Source organism: Lepisma saccharinum, chromosome 13 (genome assembly GCF_977018435.1).
Source record: "Lepisma saccharinum chromosome 13, izLepSacc3.1, whole genome shotgun sequence".
NCBI lineage: Eukaryota > Metazoa > Arthropoda > Insecta > Zygentoma > Lepismatidae > Lepisma > Lepisma saccharinum.
Genome location: NC_139241.1, coordinates 35,457,017 through 35,480,762, shown reverse-complemented (window position 1 = coordinate 35,480,762; position 23,746 = coordinate 35,457,017). Strand labels below are relative to the sequence as shown.

Sequence of the window (23,746 nt, the reverse complement as noted above, 5' to 3'; positions counted from 1 at the left end):
CTTTATTGCACCAGTGATTTATTATTTAATTATTGAATAAAATGCATTTTACTTTCTAATGTAAATGAACCGCTTATACTTTTTCATTATTCGTATTCCGGGCGAGGTGAAGGTGGGGGGTGGGGGTGGGAGTACTCCTTACTCTCCGCTGGATACGCCATGGCCTCAGCCGTCGCCGTCACTGATTCACGAATGTAAAGTTATGTTTACTTTAGCAACTATCTCCTCAATTTATCGATCACCGTATGCACTATCTATGGTCATATCGGCATTATTGATTGATTGATTGAACTAGGTTCTTTTACGTCGCTTTTCCGCTACTTTTGGCTAATCGCAATGATGAGGATGACTGATGATATGATGAAACTGGTGAAGGGATATTCACAAAGGACACCAATGCCTAGACCTGGATTCAAACCCGGAACCCTTGGCGTCGTAGCGTGCTGTGATAACCACTCCAAAATGGAAGTCGGCATGGCGACAGCATGAAAGTTAATATAATAATTAATGCAAGAGAGACGTTATGTCATTCATTATTTTTTATATCAAGTTATAAAATAGGTCTTTGCGTTGAAACCACCCAGTGGTTTTTTTTTTCAAAAGTATACTCCACTGCTTCGTGGATTAAGTTGCCATAAAAGAACGCAGGAGCTACCCGAAACACACACGATTGGTGCTTGTTGAATGTCAGTGGAGTTACAAGAGAACGAAGGTCGTGTTACGAAAGGGCGTTGAGTTACATCACTAACGAGTATGTGAAACCATGCTCTTCATGGTGTTTCCCCACAATTTTCACAGCAAATTACGGGTCGTAAGTGTAAAAGAGAAGGAGGGGGAAACGGGTCGTGACGTTCAAAACCAAAATCTGACGTATTTTTTCAAGTGACCATACAAATACTTACATACGACTTAAAAGGTTTCGCGTTTAATACGTTTCGCTGTAATTCCTTTCGCACTTATTCCGTTCGCGTTTATTTCGTTCGCGCGTCTTCCTTCGCGTTAATCCTATATTATGTGTCGCGCTTGTGGCTTCTCGCATTTAGTCCGTTTCGCACTTAATCCCTTTCGCGGTTATTCCACCACTCTACTTGAAAGATGAAAATTGACATTTTGTTCTCCTGTTTACGTTCGAATACAAAATTGTTTGCTTGCTTGAGTGGCCGCGGTGGCTCAGTCGGTAACGCGTCTGATTACCATGCTAAAGGTCCCGGGTTCGATCCCCGCCCTGTTCAAATCGGGGAACTTTTTTAACGATGGAAGCTGCCCCGGCGCCCACCCAGCGTCGAATAACATGGGTACCTGAGGGGTAAAGGCGGTCAGGGGCGTGATGCTGATCACATCAACCCCACTCACGACCGGATCAAGAAAGTGTGGGGCGTTACCCCCACACCCCCTATACGCCTTCATGGCGTGGTGCTATGCACAGGGGAGCACTTTACCTTTTTTTTACCTTGGTTGCTTGACTAAATTTTATCTGGTAATCGTCATTACAATACGATACGGTATTTTCAGAAATTGAGGAGGCAAGTTGTGGCGATTTAGATTGCAATACTATATCTTACATATCTTCAGCCGGGCCCCGTGGAGGAGTGGTTAGCACATCGCGCTACGACGCCAGGGGTCCTGGGTTCGAATTCCGGCCTGGGCATGGATGTTTGTGTGTCCATGTTCATCAATTTCATCATATCATCACTCATCCCCATCTTCGCAAATTAGCCAAAAGTGGCATAAAAAGCGAAGTAAAATAAAGCAAATCAATCATATCTTCAGGAACAACAAGGTATATTTACAAATAGTATGGTTTGCTTCGTTTTATGAAAATTTTACATATATTTAAGACGTTTGTGTTTGTCGTGGTGAAGAAATAAAGATCGAACAGAAATAGTGGAAAGAGCTATCAAGGAATTGTCACAAGAAAGGGGAGGGGAAGTACCAGTACCATATCCAATATCTGACGGTCTAGTCTACGTTGAGTTTCAGCCTTTTGACTTTGCCTTCCTCAGTGTATAAGTTGTAAGTTTTGTTATGTCATTTTAGTTGTCTGGCGTTTTGTGATGTATTCTTGCCACTGTCGCAACATTGAGGTGATCTTTATAATGTCCGTTGTTCTAGTTAGTAGGGAGTGGTTGTTTTGTGAAATCGTTCTTTCTTGTTATTACAGCCTGGGTAATCTATAAGTTCTTCTGTTGGGTTGGGATTATGTGGCTGGAGACTCGAAAACATGCTATTCTGCCGTTGCACGAATTCATATGGAGTTTCCAAGTCGAGGTCTTCATGAAGTTGCGTCGAACGGGCGAAAAGGTCCTATGATCCTTACGCTCCGATTTTAGATAGATTAAAGTTGATTGATATGCGATGAGGGAATATGGTTTTGATTGATTGATTGATTTAGTTTATTTTACTTCGCGTTTTGTGCCTCTTGGCTAATTTGCGAAGATGAGGATGAGTGATGAAAGGATGAAATTGATGAATGGACATTCACAAACAACCAAGCCCGACCGGGATTCAAACCAGTAGCGGCTCGTGCCTAAAATAACAGGTGAAGAAGTATATTTATAGGCAATGAAAACAAATAGTAAGTGCCAGTGCCCCCCACCAATTTAAAACGCCTTTTTTGTCTTCATCCGTCCATCTGGAAAATGGTGTCTGCAACAAATTACACACTAAGTCATTTACTGGGTTCATTGTAGAAACCACAGCTCAACACATGAACACAACACACGATAGGAAACGCGAAACACACACGCGGAACAAGATCTCGCGAGAACGCGAAGATTTTGCCACAAGCACTGGATGCGATGTTTTCTCCGACGAGAGAACTGATTCACGTAGAGGGCGACACCATGTTCAAGGCCAACGCTAGGTGACGTCACCGTTGCCATGACAACCGGCTAAGTCTTCCGCAACCTAGCGGTGTTTGCTCTTGGGTTGGGACGAACTCAATACGTGCGTAGCGCCGAGCGGCGTGTTATTTGAGTATTATCGTGTGCGTTCTGCTGGGAAATAGTTTAATTTAATAAGCAAATGAAAAATGTCAATATTAATTTGAAAATTAGGTGAAAACATCTGCACTTGTTGCACTTGGCCAGCCGCCACTGATTCAAACCCGGGACCCTTGGCGTCGCAGCGCGATGTGCTAACCGCTCGGCCACAGGGTCGGGCGAGGGAATATGGGGAAGGGCATTTAAGAAATATGCCCAGATCCAGATTCGAGTTCTCACCGAAACTCAAAGTTAATATGTTACACAAAAAAAAAAAAAGTATGGTGTTACAATTGCCGTTACGTTGCTTCCAAATGTAGCACGATACTGTTACTTTGTCATACAGTAAGGAGATTTAATTCTTCACAAGTATCATATGAATGCATGTTTCCACAGTGTAACTTCACGTGCTTGCCCAAGTTCACAACAGAAAACAAAGCATACTTGGTCATGGCAGGTAAATCATACAGTACTGAATTTATCAAAGTACAAAGGACGTATTTAGGGGGTCTATGGGGTTCGACCCTCCCCCCCCCAAAGACTTACGAAGTATTAAAATTAAGGGATGAAAATATACTTGTTTAGTATTTGTTGCATAACTGAGGGTTAGTTCCGCGGACCTTACTGGAAGGCAAGGATTATATTGGGATCGCACGGCTTTGAAGGACAGTACCAAGAAGATATATGGACACTACTACTCATAATAACATGCATAACATATTAATCAGGAACTTTACTTTTCATCAACTGGATTTAGCATTCTTTTTTGTTATTTAATAAGTATTCAATTCTTTATAATTAATTTCCTTTGCCAGACAGTTGTCCTCTTGGGCGTAACTTGGGACCTAACTTTGAGGGGCAGAATTAAACTTTAGACTAATTTTGAGGGAGCAGAATTAAAGTTGGGCCTAATTGGGGGGGCTAGAATCAGACTTGGGGCCTAATTTTGAGGGGGGCAGAATCAGACTTGGGGCCTAATTTTGAGTGGCAGAATCAAACTAGGCCATATTTTGAGGGGCAGAATTAAGCTGGGCCTAATGTTGAGGGGGCAGAAACCTGGGCTTAACTTTGGGGGAAGAGACTGTTTTCCGTCCCATAAAAGCAGCATCCAGGATTATTACTTTATACTTCTTTATACTTCTCTTTCATATCTAATCTTATATTAATTTTTTATTACTCTAACACATATTATCATATTATTCTACTTTTTGAATTCTTCTGATTGCATATTTTGTGTACCAAACAGTGTTATAATACAAGACACTGTAAATGGGCATTTGCCTGTAGTGTCATGTCCTTAAATAAATAAATAAGTACTGTGACGTATACTATACTCTTTATTACTTTGCTCCTCAGGTACCCTAACTTGCAAATTTAATAAAATAAATAAACCCGAAAATTTTTGTGGGCAAGCGCCCCCTTGCTCCCTCCAAGTTACGCCTATGGTTGTTCTTATATATAAATTTTGGCGATCTTAACTACACGTAAGCTAGATAATGAATATGTGCTGCTGTATCTATATTCTAACGTTGGAAGCGGCCCCGGCGCCCACCCAGCGTCGAATAACATGGGTACGTGGGGAAAACCCTGGGGGGTAAAGGCGGTCAGGGGCGTGGTGCTAATCACATCACCCCCACTCACGACCGGATCAAGAAAGTGTGGGGCGTTACCCCCACACCCCCTATACGCCTTCATGGCGTGGTGATAAGCACAGGGGAACACTTTACCTTTTTACCTTTTGTATCTATATTCGTATGCCATCTTCTCACATGTTCATATATGACAAAGACATACAATATTAATTAATTTGCATATTATGAATAGACCCATAAATTATATTAACATATTAATTTAAACATTTATATTATTATTATTTCTGAAACATTTGGTCTCCCCCCCCCCCCCGAAATATGTTTCTAGATACGTGTCTGCATGGTAGTAATGTACACTCACCGGGAATAAAAATGGGACACCTAGATCCTGAAATACCGGCTTGAATGGGTTATGTGTGTTGCCTAACATTACAGAGATAGCAGAGCTTCCTATTGAAAAATTGCTGTTGAAGTTGGCCTATCGCCGTACTTAACGTACACACTTAACGCATTGCAGGGAAACAGTATTTCAGGATCTAGATGTCCCATTTTTATTGACGGTGAGTGTACATGCGTAGCCTACCGAAAAAGTAGCCTTAGTTTCCTCCTCAACACTGCTGAACCTGCATTTCTAAATTTCTGCAAGTGCCTCAAACACCTTTCAGATTACCCTTCAGAGATATTTACCTCGATCTTCCGTCGCCAATTCACTACTTTTTCTGCCATATCTGAATGCGGGCATTATCTCCGCTTAGGACTGTTCACTTTCGCTCGATTTGGTCAACCACCGAGAAGATGGGTAGAAAGCGACCCAGATCTTTGGCTACGAAATACGAATGACCCGATCACAGCCTCAGGTCACTGCCAGAGAGAGAGAAGGCTTGTGATTTCACGTATCATTTCCTCCCATCCATCCTTAGCGTCCTTGTACCCTTATTTTCCACTCTGTTGGGAGGAAAGAAAGGTTTTCTCTTCGGAGCAGTGTCACGAATTGTGCGCAGATCCAAAGATGCTGGCACCGGAGCCAATTCCTTTTTTGTTACTGCAAAGGTCGAAGTGACCATTCAGACAATGGACGGACTCGTCATTGTCAGTGAGGAAAGCGAGAAAGAAATCAGCATTTTTAGGAGACCAGTGCGTAAATGAGTATATCTTCACACCCTGAGCCCTAAACCAATCACATACTCAATTATTTAATCATACTGATGCTATCACTGGCTTTTTTAAATACTACGGCTATAGGATACCCCCCCCCCGGGCCAGCACGTTATCCTTTGTTTCATTCAACATGCTCCAAAAACTAGGGAAATGAACAAGTTAATAATAGGGCTGAGTTGATACATCGATAACTGTGGTATCGGTCGATAGCTGTGCTATCGGTCGATAACTGGCATCGGTCGATAACAGTGGTATTGGACGATATATGTGGTATCGGTCGATAACTGTGGTATCGGCCGATAACAATGGTATTCGTCGATAACAGTGGTATCGGTCGATAACTGTGGTATTGGTCGATAACTGTTGTCGATAACAGTGAGATCGGTCGATAACTGTGGTTTCGGTCGATAACTGTGGTTTCGGTCGATAACTGTGGTTTCGGTCGATAACTGTGGTATCGGTCGATAACAATGGTATCGATCGATAACAGTAGTATCGGTCGCTACCAATGGTATTGTCGATAACTGTGGTATCGATCGATAACAGTGGTGTAGGTCGATACCAATGGTATCGGTCGATAACTGTGGTATCGGTCGATAACAGTGGTATTGGTCGATAACTGTGGTATCAGTCGATAACAATGGTATCGGTCGATAACTGTGGTATCGTTCGATAACAGTGGTATCGGTCGATAACAATGGTATCGATCGATAATAGTAGTATCGGTCGATACCAATGGTATCGGTCGATAACTGTGGTATCGGACTATAACAGTTGTATCGGTCGATAACAATGCTATCGGTCGATAATTGTGGTATCGGTCGATAACTGTGGTATCGGTCGATAACTGTGGTATCAGTCGATAACAGCGGTATCGGTCGATAACTGTGGTATTGTTCGATATCTGTGGTATCGATGGATAACAGTAGTATCGGTATCGAAAAGTATCGATTGGATTTTGTTCACCGGTACCGACGGTTTGGTGACACTTCGGCGGATTCTAATTATCCTGAAAATTACGCGAATTTCAAAGTTTCCATTTATTGTGCAGAAAATCTGTAATTGTTTGTAATGGAATACTCACCCCACTAATATTAATCAATATATTGATTAACTTATAATTCTTACAATTCTTAAGTATCTCTATCGGTGGGAATCGATAAGAGTATAGGCATCGGTATGAGTTTCGGATTAAAATAGTAAAGGCTCATCCTAGTGATTAATTCTATTCATGAAAATGCTCCGAAAATATGTAATCAGGAGAAAATTCTGACATTTATTATTACCAAATAGAATACCGAAGCCCCTTCTTCATCTCAATTAGTGCCGACCTCCTTGGAGGAGTGGTTAGCATAGCACAGCTCGCTCCGACGCCAAGAGTCTCGGGTTCCAATTCCGGCCTGGGAAATGGATGTTCTTTGTGATTTTCCATTCATCAATTTCATCAACCCCGTCTTCGCGATTAGCCAAAAATGGCTAAAAAGCCAAGTAAAATGAACCAAATCAATCAATCAATCAATCATTCACTCATCCTCAACGTGGCAATTAGTGAAAAGTAGGAGAAAAGCAACGTAAAATAATAATTCAATAAACTTTTAATTTAAATTTTTGGGAGCTGCTTATGCATCCGTAAAACTTTAAAAATAACAAGCAGTCAGTTTAATCTGCTGTAGTTTTCCTTTTGAGTCGACTTTATGCACAAATAGGCTAATCGGGATTGGACGTACAGTTTTAAGCGGGATCGGAACTGCCACCGTGTACCGAACCCGGGACCCATTGATTACAAGGCGACGTGGTGACCACTACGCCATCGGGAAGCCCACAGTTTTATTCGTACAAAATAGAGTGCGTATCCAAAAGTTTTAAAAATGTACAGCCCGGTTATATTCCTACCATCACTCACTGCCTGTTTTTCTTATTCAGAACGTGATTCTTTTTAAATTGCTAGCCCCAGCTGGTGAAATAATCACTATATCTGCATACACTGCACGAAAACATATCATGGCATAAGTATCGTACAGATAGATATACATGTCGTGGAAGACGCGTGTGGGTGAATGCGAGAAACAAAGACGTTTGGGACCCGAGGACACTCACCTGCTCACGATGCACACCCACCCCCGAGGCCTTCCACGATTGCCTTGCGTGTCGAATCGACGCCTTTACCATTGTCCCATTTTCCCCCAAAAGAGAATTTCTTCCCCGAAGGCTCGTAGTAATATCCTGCAGGTACAGACGACCTTGAAAGAGTAGTGTAGGTTCCTGGGTCTTTGTGGTTTCTGGAAGACAACTGTGAGAAGTTGAACTTCTAAGTTCTTTCTCGCATTGGCGGTCACCGTTGCAGGTCGATTGGCTGGAATATGTGGGGACCGACAAAAAAGTGAGCAGTTACCGCAACTGTGCTTGTCTGTAAGTACTTGCCTCAATGAAGGACTGCAGAGCACTTAGTTGTACCAGAACCATTGTATTTTGTCGAAAGAAAATGTTAACAGTAACAAGTGCAAGGAGTAGACGATTGATAATTTCATCAATAGAAGTCGAAATTGTAAGCGATTGATTCACCAACGAGTAGAAACTGAATAAAGGTAATAGAGGATTTGCCTGGGTAAACAGAAAGAAAGTTGATCAGATAACTCGATTGTCGCAGATGGAAAATGAACTTCCAGTTTCACCAAATTTCCAATGTAAACAAGAACCTTGACGTGGTCATCTGACGAAGTGGAGCCTGGGTCACTGATAATCCTACCTGGAAACTTTATGCATATAGAGGTCCTTGTGACCGACAGACGCAGTGGAGCCTAGGCCACCAAGAATAATCCTTCAAAGCAACCATTTATAGACCATTTATATGATCTAACAGACTACACGCTACCCTGAAGACGGAGGCAGATTCAGCCTCCGAAACGTAGGTAAATCTCTTTTAAAAAATAACAGTGGTTAAAAGTCCCAAAACTAGAATGAGTAAACAAGAGGGTAAAGTATATATATATATATATATATATATATATAAATGATAAAAGAGTAAAGTGCTCCCTTGTGATCTGCACCACGACATGAAGGCGTTTAGGGGTGTGTGGAGTTATATATATAATAAAAACCTGCGCAGAACCGCGACTCCTATGCACCGTACTCCCGCGTGGAGAGGAGGGGCAGAGTTGAGCATGCTTCCTTATGGCCCGAGCTGAACGGAGGAAGGGAAAGGTACGCGAAGACTTTTCGTCGAAGGTTATTTTCCTTGTGGTCGCTCTAGGCCTTATAGGGCTCCCCACTTTCTTGATCATGGCCGAAGGTGGGGGTGATGTGAACAGCACCACACCCCTGGCCACCTTCACCCCCCCCCCCCACTTTATACGACGCTGGGTGGGTCTCTCGCATGGTAGTCAGACGCCATAACGACCTTTTCTTATTTATTTATTTTTTACAAACGAATACGTTCCCCATTCTTCACTTTTACCTCAATTTTTACATTTCTCGGTTTTTCTCAATTTTTCAGTTTTTCTCATTAGGACAAACACAAATATCCATGGCATATCCGGGCGTCGCTGCGCGCTGTACTAACCACTCCGCCACTGATGACGACACGACTGAGCTACCTGGGATTATATGTGGGTAAAAATAATACAAAAAATAAAGTCTTGTTTTTTAAACATGCCAACCCTGAAATCATCACAAGATCGAGACTAGAACAACACCCTGAAATGTATCTGCAGTAGCACCAGGCACACAAAACGAATCAGGTCGCCCGCTCACAGAGTGCCACAGAGCAAACACACTTGCCCTCCTCTGTGAGAGGATTGTTTACATTGCTTCGCGTTATAAAAAGGCTGCGATGAGTCGAAGATTTCTTTCGCTATGACGCAAAACGTCCACGAAGGCAGCCTTGAGGTGGAGACATGCAAATGATTTGCATCGTTGTATTGTTTACACCAGCAAGTTTCCAGAAAAAGTTAATAAAAAGAGATTGGTTTAAAAGTTATGCAGGATGGCCAGTTGTCCTGCATTTTACAGACTTGTCTCCACTCGATGTCCTGGGTTGTAGAGAAGACAGTTGCGCCAACTTATATGGGCCTATAACGGTCAAATATTGAGTGACAAGTAATTAATCTAATTGCCCGTTAGTAGGAATTAATTGCAATTGGTAATATTAATATCCGTCGCGAATACAGGTGTCTAGCGAACTGTCTTAGCCAGCACTAACCTGCTCAAACACCGTTTTTCGCCCGAATTCGGATTTACATGCATTCTTATGGGAATATCAAGAAAAATACAACTTCTAAACCAATGGACCGAATTGGATGAGATTTCACCAGCGGAAGAACACCTCATGAAAGTACTGATTCCAAGATTTGAGCCTAATCAGAACAGAACTACGGGAGTTATGAATTATTAAAGATTCATCGCCGGATTGAAAGGGAGAAGCTACCCTGCCGAGTTGTCTTTGGTTTTCGTGACTGAATACAAAAGAGGAAGAGTTAGCCTAATCTCTGCGCGAGGGGCTGATGCCAGGGGTTAAGGACCTGAGTGAGCATTGGCCAGGATAGGAGGACAACGGTCAAAGCACCAGAAACAATAAACAAGCACCTGATCATAGAGGGTACAGCGTCACTACGTTCAAATCTGGAATAAAAGGGATGATTTGGAACAGTTTTGCACAGTTTTGCCTACAATCGCCACCGGAGTGTGAGCTACGTGCGACCGAGCTGCGAGTTGCAAGCAGACTCGAGGTCTGGATTTGTTTTCCTCGAGTGAGTGTTTCAGAGCCATGGAGTAGAGCAGAATATAGAACCAGGGGGTCGTCCTCCCCTTGCCGTCAACGCATCCGTGCACATACGTGAGGTTATGTGAGAATAACGCCAGACACGTCCACCCGTGTCAATCGTCCGAAACAACGTCCAAAGTAGTGAAAGTTAATAACATTTGATATCCATGTGAAACCGCGAATGGCTCATCGCGTATGTTCATCTCATCGCCTAAGTCACGTATCTGTACTTACGAGTGACCGCGAAGAACTGACCTATTATTGCGCAAGTTGTCGTATGGAGTCGACAGTGAACGAGTGAAGCCAGGATCCGATGAGGCCAGATGGAGCCGCCGACCGATCCACTTTCGCCAACCAGGATAACCGCGAAGTGCAACACTGGAGTGCAGATGTCTTCCAGAACTGTAGGACCACTTCCGCCCAACCCAGGTCAGAGGGAATGCAGCTAAGGTAAGATCCAACCATGTGCGTGTGTGAGAAAGATGACGACTATCTACCGCGAATCTGCGTGAATCAAATCATTGCTTAACTTAAATCAGTGCTATGGCAACCCTAGACATCTGTTTTCCGGCGGAGTAATCAAATGTTAAAGATCAGAGTTTATGTTAACAGCAAACAAAAGTTCATTGAATATATTTATACCTTCAGAAAGGATAGAAGGGGTTCGCACAAGGAACAATTATTCACTTTATACTTAAAATCCTAATCGATAAATTGTAAAAGGCCATGTAGCCAAGACATAGCAAGAGTATGGTCAAAGTATTAATTAATCTAACCTTTGTAATTGTCATATTGTCGCCATATGCCATGGAATGAGAGTATGAATGTGAGATCGAGTGAAAGAGGGCAAGATGTAATGTGTATTTATCTGTGCTTTAATATATATGTATATTCAGAAACACCGTAGTATTATGTAACGTCATTTCAGGTATTTAAAATCAAATCCTCCTAGGTTTATTCTTGGTAACTCCGACTGTTAGGCACTTATCCTGACCGTATTATATTTCATGTAATGTTTAATTCGCCCAGCAGGTGAGGCGAGAGATTCTTCGTTGTTGCGTTGCTAAGCTTAGTTCAGTTGAGTCAATTGAGTTGATTAGTTATTATTAAATTAGCAGCCAGTAACAAAATATGGCGCCCGAACAAGCGACGAGTAGGCAAATAAATATGTAGGCATATAAAAGTTGCCCGAACAAGCGACGAGTAGGCAAATAAATAAGTAGGCATATAAAAGTTGCCCGAACAAGCGACGAGTAGGCAAATAAAATAAGTAGGCAAGTAAAAAAGTACGCCGAATAATCGACGAGTATGTGAATAGACAAGTAGGGGTGTAAAAAGTAGGCCCGAATAATCGACGGATAGGCAAATAGAAGAGTAGGCAAATAGGAAGCAAATAGGAATTAGGCTCGTAGAACGATGTTACAGGCAGGCTAGTAAGGAACCTGGAGGTCACGAGTATTCTAATTAGTTGCTTATCTACTCAATGTGAATTTTATTAAGTTTGATTGTAATGGTTAACAATCAGTTATGTCTATTACCCAAGGGGATTTAATACTTGTTGTTAAAGAGAGTTTTCAGCCTACGAATGTCTACGACAGGGTACCAGAATTTAACGCTAAGGGGGAACTAAGATTTTTTTGTTGAAAATTAAATAATTGCAACCTGTAACTGAAAATCCAGATAAGAATCTATAAAGACGTGTTCATTTAAAGTATTAATGTGTAATTGGTACGGTGATTTTAATTAACTGAATATGCAATCGATGTGTAGCTAGTACCATTTTGTGTGTTTTTATGGTGTAATTGTGAAAATACTTTGTCGCGACTATAGCATTTTTCCATAGCAGAATTATTAGAGGATCTTACTATTTTATTAACAATGGGCGTTATTAACTTCGGACGATAAAGGACAAAAGGACACGCGTTATGACACACGGAAGCAGGTGAGGGGTGCGATCCCCGGGATCTGAAACCAGAAACCAGGAAAAGAATTTTGATATCTTTTCCTTCGGCGATAGCAAGCCAGCCGCGAGAAGAAGAAGAAGAAGAAGGGAGAGAGGCAAGCAAAGGACTGCTCGGCTCCGCCAGAGATTAACGAACAATACCATGGACCGCCTAAGGGTTGAGAATTCTACAGATACAGGCGTTTCGTCAGCCGGCAACGTTGATAAGGATCTAGGGAAAGATCAGTCGGTAACAGGGTTGCCAGTTCCAGAAAATATGGACGTACAGGCCATGTTCTCTCAGCTAATCAGCTATATCCAAGCTAGAGATGAAGAAAGAGATCAGAAGACTAAGAGAGAAGAAGAAGAAAGGCGGAAGATAGAGGCTGCCGAAAGGAGAGAAAGAGAAGAAAGATTGGACCGCCGTTTCCAAGTGCTGCTATCAAAAATTGACCAAATGAAGGATTTCCAAATCACGCAACGGAGAAGAAATGAGGACGAAGAGATTCGCCGATTGGAGGCAACGTCCAGGGATGCGAACCCAACTCCTTTGCTCGTCGCAGCAGACGTGACCAACCAGCTGACCTGTCAATCAGCACCAACTTCTTTAGATCGCCAAGCAGCGCGTGACGTCATCGGCCGGAGCGGGAGTCCGCCGAGCTTGAACGCTTTCGCCCAGCAGGAGACACGCAGTGTGTCCAACCCGGAGTTGAATACTCGCGGAATCTTCTCAAAGGTCAGCATAGATCATTTTCAAACGTACAACCCCGATCACGACGAGATTTTACCGTCAATCTTCATAGGGGACTTCAAGAGAGATTGTTTGTTGTATGGTGTCGATAGCCCAGACTGCTTGAGGCTAATGCGAAAATTACTCAAAGGGAGTGCAAGGATCTGGCTCGAGCAGCGGAATCCACAATTTAATAGCTTTGAAGAGTTTGAACGAGCATTTCTACAACAGTTTCAAGGTCGCCAGCTAGTAGAAAGAAAAATCACTCTACTTAGAAATCGCAGGTTTGATGAGAGCCAGAAAATCACCTATAAACAATTCTTTTGGCAGCGAGTGAGTGATTTCCACGCCCTGAAGCCCGGAATTGAGCCAGTTGAAATGTTAGCCGCAGTACGCGCAATGTTTCCGCATTATGTGCAACGTCAGCTAACCGGAGACGCACTTTCCAACCTGGACACGATGTCGATGATTCTTTGCGATTTGGATGCGCTGGAGCAAGAGAAACGAGCATCCTGGGAAAACAAGAATCACAGGAGAAAGTATGGAAATTTTGATGAAGAAAGGCAAGAGGGATGCCCGAAAGTAAAATTGGCAACAAACGATAGTCGGAGACAGAACTCTGGGAGGAACTATAGAGAAGCTTATCCCCAGCGAGGCCAGTACAGCAATCACCGCCCACAACAGCAACACTTCAAAGATGATAGAGATGGAGAAAACACGAGATGGCAACACTGCAGGGGTCAAAACAACCCGAGTCAAGTTGAGAGGAATCGTGCTGTAAATGCGGTTAGAACAGTCGTGTCCCCACAGACTGGTGCTAATTTACTCGACTGGAATAGACCGTCTACTAGCCGTAACTTGGACTCACTCTCCCCAGATTACCAAAATAGACGAAGTGGATTGAGGCAAGAACAGCGATCTCTGGAGCAGATAACTGATATTCAAGGCCCGACGGGAGACTAGAAGACTCCTTTGTCAGTCCGGCTCATGTCAAAGGAGACACTGAAGAAAATATCGCACTAGAGCCACCCCGATTGTAAAGTAAACAATAGGAAAATTAGAGATTATTTTTTTTATATTAAAAGGCAAAAATGTAGACATTTCTTATAATTAATGCAAGAAGTATGCAAACATATGTGTGAGAGAGAACAAATTGCAAATCAAATATTTACTTATATCTTATTTAGCTTATTATTCAGTATTCATTTATTATGTAGAAAACTACAGGGTGTATCCAAAGTTAGTAGGTATGTGGTAATATACGTTGAGATTTCGATGTCAAAATGTACTTTATATTGTATTCTTGTATAATGTATCATATTCGTTTATATTCTCATGATTATATCACAATTGCAGAAAGTATAACTTCATTCTAATGTTGAGTTACACGTTATACAGTCCAGGGTTCGAGTCCCTATTCAGACGCCTATGTGTGCGATCATTAACAAATATCATTAATATGTGGTATGAATTTTTTCCTGTCACTCGCAAGTTCGCTCTGAAAAAAATTCATAATTAAAAGGAGGGGAATGTTATAACGGTCAAATATTGAGTGACAAGTAATTAATCTAATTGCCCGTTAGTAGGAATTAATTGCAATTGGTAATATTAATATCCGTCGCGAATACAGGTGTCTAGCGAACTGTCTTAGCCAGCACTAACCTGCTCAAACACCGTTTTTCGCCCGAATTCGGATTTACATGCATTCTTATGGGAATATCAAGAAAAATGCAACTTCTAAACCAATGGACCGAATTGGATGAGATTTCACCAGCGGAAGAACACCTCATGAAAGTACTGATTCCAAGATTTGAGCCTAATCAGAACAGAACTACGGGAGTTATGAATTATTAAAGATTCATCGCCGGATTGAAAGGGAGAAGCTACCCTGCCGAGTTGTCTTTGGTTTTCGTGACTGAATACAAAAGAGGAAGAGTTAGCCTAATCTCTGCGCGAGGGGCTGATGCCAGGGGTTAAGGACCTGAGTGAGCATTGGCCAGGATAGGAGGACAACGGTCAAAGCACCAGAAACAATAAACAAGCACCTGATCATAGAGGGTACAGCGTCACTACGTTCAAATCTGGAATAAAAGGGATGATTTGGAACAGTTTTGCACAGTTTTGCCTACAATCGCCACCGGAGTGTGAGCTACGTGCGACCGAGCTGCGAGTTGCAAGCAGACTCGAGGTCTGGATTTGTTTTCCTCGAGTGAGTGTTTCAGAGCCATGGAGTAGAGCAGAATATAGAACCAGGGGGTCGTCCTCCCCTTGCCGTCAACGCATCCGTGCACATACGTGAGGTTATGTGAGAATAACGCCAGACACGTCCACCCGTGTCAATCGTCCGAAACAACGTCCAAAGTAGTGAAAGTTAATAACATTTGATATCCATGTGAAACCGCGAATGGCTCATCGCGTATGTTCATCTCATCGCCTAAGTCACGTATCTGTACTTACGAGTGACCGCGAAGAACTGACCTATTATTGCGCAAGTTGTCGTATGGAGTCGACAGTGAACGAGTGAAGCCAGGATCCGATGAGGCCAGATGGAGCCGCCGACCGATCCACTTTCGCCAACCAGGATAACCGCGAAGTGCAACACTGGAGTGCAGATGTCTTCCAGAACTGTAGGACCACTTCCGCCCAACCCAGGTCAGAGGGAATGCAGCTAAGGTAAGATCCAACCATGTGCGTGTGTGAGAAAGATGACGACTATCTACCGCGAATCTGCGTGAATCAAATCATTGCTTAACTTAAATCAGTGCTATGGCAACCCTAGACATCTGTTTTCCGGCGGAGTAATCAAATGTTAAAGATCAGAGTTTATGTTAACAGCAAACAAAAGTTCATTGAATATATTTATACCTTCAGAAAGGATAGAAGGGGTTCGCACAAGGAACAATTATTCACTTTATACTTAAAATCCTAATCGATAAATTGTAAAAGGCCATGTAGCCAAGACATAGCAAGAGTATGGTCAAAGTATTAATTAATCTAACCTTTGTAATTGTCATATTGTCGCCATATGCCATGGAATGAGAGTATGAATGTGAGATCGAGTGAAAGAGGGCAAGATGTAATGTGTATTTATCTGTGCTTTAATATATATGTATATTCAGAAACACCGTAGTATTATGTAACGTCATTTCAGGTATTTAAAATCAAATCCTCCTAGGTTTATTCTTGGTAACTCCGACTGTTAGGCACTTATCCTGACCGTATTATATTTCATGTAATGTTTAATTCGCCCAGCAGGTGAGGCGAGAGATTCTTCGTTGTTGCGTTGCTAAGCTCAGTTCAGTGGAGTTAATTGAGTTAGTTAGTTATTAAATTAGCAGCCCGTAACAGGCCTGTGGGGCTGGAGCCCACCCAATAATTAACCTGTTATTTATTTATTTATTTATTAATCAAATGATGCCACAGGACATTGTTCCATTGAGGCATACATACATTTTGTGCATTACATATATTTGCGCATTACATATAATTGTGCATTACATATATTTGTGCATAACATAAATTGTTTCACTAATTACTATACAGACGAACCCCTCACTCCTTTCTCCACTGAGAAAGTAGGGCTCCTTTGAATGATTGAAGCGACATATTGTTTATATTATTATTATTATTATTATTATTATTATTTATTATTTCCATAGGGTTACAATTAAGCCATACAACTTTTCATTTTGAACAAAATTAATACAAATAATGACTTGATGCCCTATATAGTAAAAAAAATATGCAAAAGATACATCTAAGGAAAATGTGATGAATTTACATTAGTATATATAGTGTTCTATAGTAGCAATGAAATAAAGAAGTTTGAGAGTTATACACATTTAGAAGAAAATAAAGTGTAATGGTGTGTGGGTTTGGATATGAGTGTGTATGGAATTGATATTCGAAGTACAAGGATGAAAATTTTAAAATATATGTGTGTGGGTGGGGGTGGTGAGGAGGGGGGGTAAGCACTGAAAATAATATTACTGAAGTTAGAATTTGTAGACATGTGAACGTAGAAGACGACAGAACTGCGCTTTGCTGGTACTGAGTTTGATCTTCGTCGGGAGTGAATTCCAGGTTACCGCTGCTAAGTACGAGAAAGACTTCTGACCAAATCTGCTTTTGTTGGGTTTGGGGATTACTAGGTCTCTATGTAAGGACGATCTGGTGTTTCGGGTGCTGAACTCTGAGCGGAGCTTAATCCTATGATGCAATGGAGATGATTTGTTATGTATGCTATGGAATACCTTATTCAAGTAGATGTAATGTATTCTCGAAGTGACTGTAGGTATATTGTAAATCTTGCGCAATTGTTGGGAACTATATTCTTGGGGGTGCATGTGTATGATTCTTAAGCAATTGTTTTGGATAGTTTCAAGTTTCTTCAGATGAGTTATGTTACCGCCAAAAATAAGACTAGCACCATACTCGAATACGGGACGAATAAATGAAAGGTAGAAATGTCTACTCAAATTTCTATTGAGATATTTACGAATTTTTCGAAATATGTAAATATGGTGATAGATTCTACGAATATAGTTATTTATTTGATAATTAAAATTTAGATGAGGGTCGATAATGATTCCGAGATATTTTAAATGATTGCTCAAAGGTACTCTGGCGTCATTAAGGGTAATATCTATGGTGTTAGCCGGGATTCCCTTACCGGTGTGAAGCACCATGGCCTTCGTCTTTGCAAAGTTAAGTTTCAGGTTGTTCATGTTGTACCACGTTAATACTTTGGGGAATGAGTTTTCCATTTTCTCCTTTACATGCTGGTACGTATCTCCAACATGGACGAGAAGGCAGTCATCTGCGTACAGAGTAATCGACAAATCTGAATTTATTAGTGTGATATCGTCAATAAATAGGTTGAATAATTTTGGGCCAAGTATAGAGCCTTGTGGAATGCCTGCAGACACTGACTGCTCGGTGGAAAGTGAACATCCTACTTTCGTTGAGATTTTTCTATTTGCGAGAAAACTTTCCATCCAGAGAATTGTTTTGCTATTGAAACCAAATCTGTTCTTTAATTTTTCTATTAGCAAATTGTGATCAACGGTATCGAAGGCTTTGCATACGTCCAGGGAAATTAATCCAACTAGGGAATTGCTTTTTTTGTCCAGTGTCTCGCGCCATTCATTAATTAAACTAAGTAATAATAATTCCGAGGATACATCCTTCCTGAATCCATACTGTCGATCAGACATCAGATTGTTGGCTTCCAGGAAAGTTGTCAGTTGCTTCTCTATTACTTTTTCCATAACTCGGCTTAATGTTGGGGTTAAGGAAATCGGCCTGTAGTTACACGCTAGGGTAGGAGATCCAGATTTGTGAATTGGAGTTATTATAGAGTGCTTCCAGCTCGTTGGAAATTGGCCACGTTCGAAGGACGTGTTTATTATGTCGGCGAGGGGCTCCGCTATAAGTGGGGCCAACACCACCAGAACGCTGTTGGGAATGCCGTCCGAACCTCCTGCCTTTTTTACGTTTAATTTATTAAGGATTACCAAAACTTCATCGACCGTAACAGATTTTAATGAGAACTCTTCAATTTGTTGGACAACAGCTGAATTGGGGTCTTTTCTTAGAATATTTATGTTCGAATTGCGAGGATTAACGTGCGCCGATGCTTTGCATATATTAGAAAAATGAATATTTAAATAATGAGCTATGTCGGACGGGCTCGTTAGGAGGACATTGTCGACTAGTAAATGATTAATTGTAGTTTTTGATTCTCTACCCGTGACTTCATTGATAACCTTCCATTTGCAGTTGTTATTGCTAGTGGTCTGGTTCACCATATCTCTGTAGTAATTTACTTTTGCCTGCCTAGTAATTGTTGTGCAATGATTTCTAAAAGATTTGTATTGCTCCCACGTATAGTCACAGGAAGGATCCACCGCTTTCTTGAAAAAGCGGTTCTTCTGTGAAATTAATTTCATAATTTGAGGGGTGATCCAGGGCTTCCTGCTTTCTCTCACCCTGAGAGTTTTCAAGGAAGCAAATTCGCCGAGTGCAGTCGTAATGAGAGACTGCAGATGACTGACCTTGTCGTCCACGGTTAAGTCGGGAGATGTACTTGCGTGGAACGGAAGAGACGACGCGAAGGTGAAAAAATTAGGTTCGTATATTTTATGAATTTTACGGGTAGTAATTAGCTTCCTTGGCGTGCGCGTTATATTAATTTTGAGTGTGGTGTAAACGAGAAAATGGTCACTCATGTCCTCATAGACCGTTCGTGTGACTGTGTGCAAGTGAGGGTTCGAGGAATAAATGTGGTCGATTAACGATTCGGATGTCCACGTAATTCTTGTAGGCAGAGTAACGAGTTGTTTGTGTCCTAGGACTGATAACGTTTCCATTAACGTATCTGAGTCTTTGTCATCTTTCAGCAAATTTACATTCATATCTCCAAGGAATATTGATAGATGGCTCGGTGGTAAGCTACTGATCATCCTTTGCAAGATTTCGCACGCTTTTCCAACCGATCCGCTAGGAGGTCTATATCCGCAACCTATGATATTTTTTTTATTTGTTTTTGGGCACGAGACTCGCACCCATAGTCCTTCAAGGTCACTTTCATTGACCGAAATTACGTTAGAGGCAAGAAGGTTGTTCTTAACGAAAATAGCGGTACCGCCTCCCCGGGTGTCTCGGTCGTTTCTAAAGAGATGGAAATTTGGAATGCTGTATAGAGGGTCAGGAATAGATGATTGCAGCCACGTTTCGCTCAATGCGATTACATCGAATTTTGTTATTTCGGATGCGGAGAATTCCGTGAATTTGTTGTCGAGGGACTGAACGTTGAGGTGGCAGACGTGAATGTGGCCTTCCCCCTCCGCGAGCTGGACGTCCGGCAGGGTAGGATACAACCTCAAAAGCACTTGCTTTAAACCTGTCGGCCCCTTGAAATGTGGGTCAGCGGTCGGGGAGGGGGTGTCTTCGAGGCTAGCTACTTGGGGTGGAAAATCAGCCATTTCTTGCAGATGCGAATGACCTGGCTGTGACTGCAAGTGTTGCAAACTCAGTATCAGCTATGGCGCAATTCGTAATCTGTCTTCGTGTTGTTTGTTCAGTGCATCTGGGGGGATCGGGGAAGATAAGTACGGACTTGTGGGGTGAGTTTGTAAAAGTAGGGAGTGTTAAAAATTTGAGATCCTGAGAGTGAAATTTATACATTTGCATATATGAGGTAGATGATATGAAAGAATAAATAGCTACTTAAAATTATTTGAATGAGATTGAAAAGAAAAGGTACTTTCAATTCTTACAATGAAAATTTAAATTTAAAAAATATGAAAAACAAAAGAGAGAAAAAAAGAAATAAAATAAAATAAAAATAAAAACACTTGAGAATGACTCAAACTAAAAGGCGGTTGAATAACAATGTTCCCAGCAGACGATCACTGTGTTTTGTGTTAGAGGCGACCTAGTTCATCAAAAGTTGTGACGTAGTGCCTGACATTGTTTCTTTTAACCACAATGCGGCCATCGGATCATTTGCTACCAATTCATTATAACTTTTACTCATTTTCCACATCGGAGATATCTTTACACAATTTGTTCTAGATTTTGGTACATGAAACAACCCGGTTTCCGGTCTGCTTCTCATTTGAGGTACGCGATATTGTAATGCAGATACTAACCCCATAGAGTATATTTTGTTATTTGCAATTTTATAATATTTTATAGAAATCCTTTCGCTTAGAAATTTTTTTCTTCATTATACATTTAAATAATTCTCACAACTTAATTACTGACCGAATGTTATCAAAATATTGTGTGGTAATTTGTTACATATCAAATATGATACTCTTCAGTGTCCTATATAATATGCATTACCCGTGGTAACATCTTTTTTGGAAAGCAAGGATGGATAAGAACTTACAACCAGGATGACAATCGATAGGCACTAAAATCTCTTAAAATAAGCAGGCAAAAAAGCACCGAAAATACAAAATAGGCTGTAAAAGTAATGCACATCGACAGATTTTTCACCATTTGTCAGAATTAGCCACCCAAAAGGCAATTATCCTCCAAATAGGCAAAAATAGCCATTAAAAAATTCATGTATTCTTCTCAAAAATGGCCTGAAACGTTCTAAAACGCGAAAGCTTACATTTTATGTATAAAAAATAAATGTATGGCTCATGAATTTATAAAACAAATCTCCGAGTTCAGGCCTCTCAATGTTTCTGAAAAGTTGGTGCCACTGAGAGAAGAGGTTGAAGAATTAAATATGACACTTTGTATAGGCCAGTAAGTTCATTCTGGTTCAGTTCCCGCCACTACGTTGTTGTCAAGGATATATTTCATGGAAACAAGGCGACTGGCCGAGTCCGTCGAACGAACATTAAAAATATATGACTTATATTCAAGTCCTTAGACAATTTATTTTCCTCTCACCATCTGAAATACCTGCTCCCTACGTGTCAGTTACCTTTCCCTCCCCTACGCTGTGAATGTGACAATCAAGAGTTCAAATTGCCCTCTCAAATTGAACGGCGAGCTCTGATTGGCAGAGAAGAAAGCACATGCTATCTCTAGCGCTCGTGTTAGTGGGTAGAAACGCTCACGTGATAGCTTGCAAGAAATACTGAGTTTCAGGAACTGTATCAGAATAAACCTTCCGAGCGGTAATGAAGGTATTTCGTGCAGGAAGCGGTGTACAATGTGTAGTTCATGGAGAAAAAACCCGCGATTTATTTAACCGTATATATCCATCTTACTATTGTTATCTCTAACTTGCAGTAATGTTAAAACTGCGTTTACAAGATTGATTCTTCATTTTATATAACCACATGGACCAGACTATTTCATTATACACATTCAAAAGTATAATATTAATTCTTACAAAATACATCATATGCACATACTGTAAGGCAAAAAAGTCACGATAATTTCATAACTAATATATACACATGACAAACTACTTAGAAGGGAAAAAGTTCTCAAAACTACTTTTGATTGATTGATTGATTTAAGTCCACTTAATGCACAGCAAGGCTAATCGGGACTGGACCTACAGTTTAAAGAGGAATCCGAACCACTATGTGCCTTCACCGGGTATCAAACCTGGGACCCCTTGATTACAAGGCGACGACGCTATTACTGCGCCATCGGGTAGGCCCTTGAAAAAACTACTTTTGAATGATAGTAAAAACCTACTATAGTATTACATAGTTATGTTGCACATTGGACAATAGAGGAGTAGATCACTTCCTTGCAATATGTACCACAGTAAACTTCGTTTCACATATATTCGCTTACTTTTGTTATTATTATTATTATTAATTAAAATTGGGTGTGCGGTAAGATAGAATAAATTGAAGGGAGATTGTTTCAAAGTCCAAAAATCTTCAGTGAATGAGATTTTACTGCCTTAAGAAAAAGGAGACAGTAGAATAAGATTAACATACAATCGGAGGATTAAAGAGAGAAAGAGAGAATGATATAAACTAGGAAAAAGAAAGAGAGAAACGAGGAACAGAAACAAAAGGAACGAAAGAGAGAAGAAAGACGTACAGAAACAAAGGAAGACAAAGAGATAGAGAAAAGCGTACAGAAAGAAAGTAAATGAAAGAGAAGGAAGCAAGCGGAAATATATAATCAGAAAAGATGAGAGGGAGAGATAAACAAAACAAGAAAGAAATACAAGATGAAGGAGGAAAGAAAAAGGAGAGTGTGAAAGAGAGAAAGAATCGTAGCAGCCATTAGCACCAAGGCATTGCACATCTGATAAGTTTTCGTCCGCCCTTGAGCCCACCCGAGGGAAATTCTCTGCCGACGCCAATAACCGTTAGCATTTATCCACCACCGATTGATTCCTCTGTATGTATCCATCTTGAATTTCGCTTATTGCAAGAGCCATAAGCTCATAAGATGATAGCTGTCAATCGTCGAGGCAAAGTAGGTAAGTAGGTGATGAAATCCGGTACCAATGAGAAAAAATGTTTTGGGCGAATTGGAGAGTGATGGAGTGGATGGTCAAAGAAAGTACCAAAGCAAAATTAACTTTCCTCATTTTCCACCAGCACCTAGTTTCTAATTATTGCATTTCCTGGAGGCGGTCACGTGTTTGGTTTCCCAACATGCTTCTGACTGACAGGTTGATGTGTTTGTCAGCCTGTTTGTGCAAATTCATGAGTTGGTGTGGTTGCATATACGCGGACTTCCCACGTGTCTAATTATGAAAATATCCATCCATCGGCTCGAGAGAAAGAATGAGAGAGAGAAAGAAAGGGAGGGAAGGGGAGAGAGATAGAACGAGATGAAGTGAGAGATTTAAAGCGAAACAGAGAGAAATAGAAAGAGAGAAAGACAATGAGAAAGAACAATGGAGATAGAGAGAAATAACGAGAGTGGAGAAGAGAAAGAGAGAGAGAGAATGAGACAGGGATAAATAGAAAGAAAAAATGCGATATATCGCGATATAAACTAAGTGATATATCGTCACGATATTTGGCGGTATATATCGTGGAGACGATATATTGCGATATCAAATTTTCGATATCGTCCATCCCTAGAGAGGAGTTAGGTAAATAGACACACACAGAGAGAGAGAGAGAGAGAGAG

At 41.1% G+C, this 23,746-nt stretch overlaps 1 protein-coding gene across 1 annotated transcript in view; it reads left to right on the top strand.

Moving 5' to 3' along the window:
- The window catches only part of LOC145997234 (tetraspanin-9-like), a 199,237-nt gene that overhangs the window by 38,618 nt on the left and 136,873 nt on the right, over positions 1-23,746 (top strand). The window lies entirely within an intron of this gene.